This window comes from Stenella coeruleoalba, assembly GCF_951394435.1.
Source record: "Stenella coeruleoalba genome assembly, chromosome: 16".
NCBI lineage: Eukaryota > Metazoa > Chordata > Mammalia > Artiodactyla > Delphinidae > Stenella > Stenella coeruleoalba.
In genome coordinates, this window is record NC_137162.1 from 24,519,155 (window position 1) to 24,525,134 (window position 5,980).

Sequence of the window (5,980 nt, forward strand, 5' to 3'; positions counted from 1 at the left end):
CAGTGGTTAGTACTCTGCACTTCCACTGCAGGGGGGCACGGGTTCAATCCCTCGTTCAGGAACTAAGATCCTGCAGGCCATGATGCATGACCAAAAAAAAAAAAAGCACAGCCTGGGTTGAGAACGTGGTTTGTAATCAAACCAGCCAGCACTGGTTTGTTTGTAATCACGGGTGTCATCAGAATCCCATGGAGAGCTAGGTCAAATGCCCAGACCCCACCTTGAACCTACACGGCAACCAGGTAAGGCTCTATTTCTAAAGCGCCCCCAAGTGACTGATGACACCCCTGGCTGAGGATGGCTCTTCACCTCCTTTCCAAATGGAAAGTGAAAGAAAACCCAAGTGGACTGCTTTACCTGCAAAACTGTTGGGAGAAAGGCCTGGTAGAAGCCGACCAGCCTGCTTGGGATCTATGGTCCAAGCGGCACCTGCCACACCACAGACATCCGTGAGTACACCCACACTTACGCTAGTGGTAGGAGAAGCAGAGGGGGGATGGGGGAGGCAAAGCTGGTGAGCGCTCCTTTCTAGCAGGTCACGCATGGGTATCACCGGGGCACAGGTTCCTGGGCCACACTGCAGACTTCAGTGGAATCTCTAGGAGTCAGGAACAGGAATCTGCTTTCTGCCGCGTTTCCCAGGTGATGCTGGAAGCCCAAGAACCCCTGATACTGGAGGACTAGGGAAGGCCTCACGGTAGGGCGCTGCCAGATGCTGTTTCTAAAAGATGAGCAGGACTGACCAGGCAAAGCATTTCAGCCAGAACCATGGAGTGAGGGCAGGAAAGCACCGTAGACATAGGCAACATTTAAGTAGCACGTCCTGTGTACCAAGCACCCTTCCAGAGCGGGGTTGGTGGCAGCTGTGGCAGCAGGGAATGACTGTCCTGGAAGTTCTAACTTAAGTCACTCGGCAGACTGGGATTCAGAACATCCTCATGCCCTGTCTGGTCTCCGCCTCACGGGATAGAGCAGGAAAGTTGTTTGGTTTGACCACAAGCAGAGAGCCAAGAGCCATGCAGTAACGGAAGTGTGGGCCTTCGGCTCACCTCACCACGGCCCCCCACTTTGCCCTCCCCGGACTTGCCCCCTCCCTCTACCCTGGAGGGACATCTTTCAAAGTTAACATTTTTCCTTGCCATCCAAAGATAGCTTGTTTTTCTAACTTGTGTGTCTGTTCTTTTTAAAAACAAAACCAATACAGTCATGATAAAAAAATTCAACCACAGAAAAATTAAGTAACAGATAAAAGCTCCCACTCCTGAATTCTCAGCCCATTCCCCCATTAATCAGTAGGAAGTATCTTGTTTTTCCTTCCAAAATGTTTCTATATATGTACGTATCACGTGCGTGGCTGCATCCCTTTAGTTCTTTTTTACATAAATTGCACCATACCATCTCACTTTTCTTGGACATCTTTTTGGAACATTTGGCTCTACCTTATTGTTTAAAATAGCTGCTTGCTATCTCCCTGTGTGATAGATGTACCGTAATTTACCCACCCTTCCCCGAGGGACACTTAAGGTGTCTCCACTTTTTTTGCTGTTTAAACAACACTGCAGTGAACATCTCTGTGTGTAAAACCTGCTTTGAAGTGATCCTCTCCTGGTAATCGCTATATTCTGTACTCACCAACTGGCTGTATATGGATTCACCACCAAGCATCTTAACATAACAATAAGAATAATCCCTTTATTCTGGGATTTATTCAATCATCATGACTCTGGAGTGAGGAAAAGCCATTTTTAACCAAGTACTGAACAACACAGCTTGTGTTCCACCCTGGGTCAGATGCTATGTGGGGAACAGAAATATAAGACAAGGAGAGGGCTCTTGTCCCCAGTAAACGGGATCTATTAGGAAGACAAGACCAATGGCCACAAAATAAGCCAGAGAACAATGAAGACTGGTAAGTAATTGAAAGGGAAACGATGTGGCTCTGAGGCCTGCATGGCGACAGGGGTGTGTGAGCTGCCGGACCAGCTTTGGGATTGAGCTGTAAGTTTCTGTGTCATGCATACACCCTTCATACCGTCATTCATCCAATCACATATTCATGTATTTGCCCCTTCACAAAATACTTGGTGAGTGGCTATCACTTTCTATATGTCAGGCACTGTGCCAGCTCCTAGGAAAACAAAGTTCACGTGAGACACTTTGTCCTTATATACAGGAAAATGTGAAGAGCCTCCCCAAAGAAAATCTAATCAACACGATTGTCGTTCTGTCACCAAATGCCTGTGTTAAATTCATCTGAGCCCAGGGCTGGCTTATTTCCTCCTGCACAATGTAGAACCCTGCTCTAGGGGTGAGAGTGGCATTTTCTATCCCTTTGGTGTTCCTCTACAGCCCCGGAAAGAAAACAGAAAATAAAACTGTCAACAACAAACTCCCAGCAAAATGGAACCACATAAACCTCAGAGGTGTTCAAAGGTATTACTTCTTTTTTCGAGGGGAAAAGGTTAGGTCATAAAAGTGCAAGATGAGAGGCCTCCAGACTCCTCCGGGATAAGTGGTCCACACGTCTTCCTCTAGGCTTCCACGGGCTAGCCAGGTGATGTCCCAGCAGAAGCGGCAATCTCAGGAGATTCCAAGTGCTCTCTGATGCCCGCTCCCCAAGGCCCAACTCCTTCCCTGGTTTCCTGCTCTGCTCCTTGCCCTCCCTGCGCAGGAGGCTGTGGTTCTGGTTCCCGAAGGCCCCGGGACCAGAGCCAGGCTGGCTCTCGGAGGGCCCACCAGAGGGCTTGCCGGAAGCCCCACTGCCTCAGGGGTGGCACAACCTACCACATCAAAGAGGAGTGTTAAGGTGACCGGCCCAGAGGAGGGGGCATGAGGACAGCTGCTGTGCCCCAGCCTGTTCCCTGGGAAGCTCAGGCCCCTCCCTCTCATTTGGGCTGGGAAACACCTCCTGTTGCCCCTCTACTTAGAAGGCCGGAACTCTGCTGAGCTGCACTTCCGCGACTGTCTTCCACCCACCCCTTCAGCTCAGCACCAACACAGCTGCTTCGGAGCTGCGGCTGCTGGCTGCTGTGAACACTTGAGGTTTCTGCTCAGACGTGCTGAGACCTAGGCAGGTGGAGGCTGCCCCTCCTTCTTTCCTCCTAAGAGAGCTGAGACTGACATCTGAGTTCTCAGCATCCTCACATCCGTTGACCTGTGTCACCCCCTGATCCTAGCACTGAAGGCTTCAATGTAATAAACATATGTTGAAAACCTTAAAAAAAAAAGTGTGAGATGAGATTTTCAGGACAGGGGCGGGGTAGGGAGTTGGGAAGAATTCAGTCCTTTCTATTTCTTTAAAACCCACCGATCAGTAAGGTTTCTCTTAGGGTAACTTTGTTTAAAATAGAAATAGAAAGCAAAGACCCACTTCCTGCCACTTCTCACAAGGCACCCTTGGGCCTGTCTTCCCAACTGGCCAGAGATGACTCACACAGCCACCCCCGGCCTCATTGCTCACCTATTCCTGCAGAGAACTGAGCTGTGTTAGACCAAAGTCTCCTGGGACAGTGGCTGGGCCTCCAAAGGCAGATATTGGCCTTGGGTCTCTCCCAAAAGGCATGGCTAGTGCTGAGTCAGCCCCCCAGGAGTTGAACTTCAGGTCAGCCCCGAGATCTCCCAGCCAGAGATGAGGAATCAGCCCATACATACTCCGCGATTGCTGACACCCCAGGAATCAGGGCCAACGGATGCAACAGCAGAAACCTTAAGCGGAGCCAGATTCAGGGCCAGGGAGGTTGGTGGCGTTCGGCCCTCTTGATAGCCACAGCTTCCACCAGAACGATTCCTAAGAAGCTCCCTCCACACATCTGTTTCCTCCTTGCAGCATTTTGTAATCAGCCAGGAATAGAAGCTACTGAAGCCCCACCCATCCAGGACAAGACAAGACCTCAAGCAGCAAGATTGCTCAGCCTGAGTGTCCAGTGACCCAGAGAGAGACAAGGAAGGGAGGTCCCCCTGCCCCGTCTCCATGTGCCCACTCAAACTGGAAGCCCAGTGTGAAATTCTGCCCATGAGGGACCCAGACTTCTCCCACGACAAAACCGTGCAAAGACCAATGAGACTGAGATTCCAGACAGTGCAGATGGCACAGGGGCTAAGAACTTGGACTCTGTGTTCAAATCCCAGCTGTGCCACCGTCCTGCTTAGCAAGTCACATAATTTCTGTGAGTCATGGCTTTTCTGAAAGTCATGGCTTTCGTTTCTTCTCCTGTAAAATGGGAATAATGCTGCCCACCTCATACAGCCATTGAGAAGACTGAGTGTAAAGGGCACCTGTGAAGCACTTAGCTTAGGGCTTGATGAATAATAAACAACAAAAACAGCAGTTGTTGGAACTTCCTTGGTGGCGCAGTGGTTAAGAATCTGCCTGCCAGTGCAGCGGACATGGGTTCGAGCCCTGGTCCGGGAAGATCCCACATGCCGCGGAGCAACTAAGCCTGTGCACCACAACTACTGAGCCTGCGTCCTAGAGCCTGCGAGCCACAACTACTGAGTCTGCATGCTACAACTACTGAAGCCTGTGCGCCTAGAAGCCTGTGCTCCGCAACAAAAGAAGTCACCACAACGAGAAGCCCGCACACCACAAGGAAGAGTAGCCCCCGCTCGCCTCAACTAGAGAAAGCCCGCGCACAGCAATGAAGACCCAACACAGCCAATAATTAATTAATTATTTTTTTTAAAAAGGTAGCGATTATTACCCTTGCTCTTTTTTAAAAAAATTTCTCCCATGTTTTAATATTTATTTATTTATCTATTATTTTCATTTATTTTATTTTGGCTGCACCGGGTCTTCATTGTGGCATGCGGACTTCTTAGTTGTGGCACGTGGGACCTAGTTCCCCAATCAGGGATCGAACCTGGGCCCCCTGCATTGGGAGTGTGGAGTCTTACCCACTGGACCACGAGGGAGGTCTCTACCCTTGCTCTTAGGAGGGCCCCTTACAGCCAAACTCCTACTTCGTGGTTCTCCCACTGATAGTGAGGCTGTCCCTCTAGTACCTCCTCCGCCACACTCAATCACACATTAGTCTGTCTTCCCTGGGGGCTCCTTTAGCACACAGTGTGGGACCTGCAGGACCTCCACACCTACCTTAGGGCCAGGCAAATGCTCAGGAAATGTCTGTACACCTAACCAAAGGGAGTCTTCAGCACTGGCCCCAGTTTGAGGGAATAGGAAGGGGTATCTTTCCTTGGCCCCTCTGCCCGCTCTGCTTTCCTGGTCCTTTTGCAGAACAGCTAGTGCTTAGATCAGCAGTTACCATAGCAACAATAGAGCCAGAGAGAGGGTACCAGGCAGGGCATCCCTGCTTCTCGGGAGACCAGGTGCCTCTTCTGGACAGCAAATAGGGGAAACTGCTGTGACGGCTGCCTCATAATAATGAGCTCCCTGGAAGGGGTCCAGGTTTCTATGTCATCCATATACCCCTTATTTCATCCAATCACGTATTTGCCCCTTCACGAAACACTGAGTGGCTGTCACTGCTATATGACAGGCACTGTGCCAGCTGCTAGGAAAACAAAGTTCAAGTGAGACACTGTTCCTGCCTCGAGAGAGCTCCCAGTCTAGAGAGGGAAGCAGAAGGGGAAGGCCGGGGAGGGCAGGAGGCAGAGGGGTATGTGTGAGGGTGGAGCAGAGGAGTGCAGAGGTTAAGAGCAGGGCCTCTGGAGTCAACTGCTTGCATTCAAACCCCTGCTCTGCCTATTACTTGCCATGTGACATCTGGGCACTTTACTGCATCTCTAAGCCTTAGTTTACCCATCTGTAAAATGGGGGTAATTAGCACTTACCTCAAAGGCTGTGAGGTATCACTAGTATATGTAAAGTACTGCCTGACATATGGCAAGCACTCAGTAAACAGAAGGCTTTCTGTTGTTCTGACTCTACCCCAGTTTCCCTCCTCCACATACCCAAAGCCAGTTTTAGATTAGAGCTTCCTCCAGTGCTTCCTCAGCAGAGCCCCAGCTAACTCTTACCCCA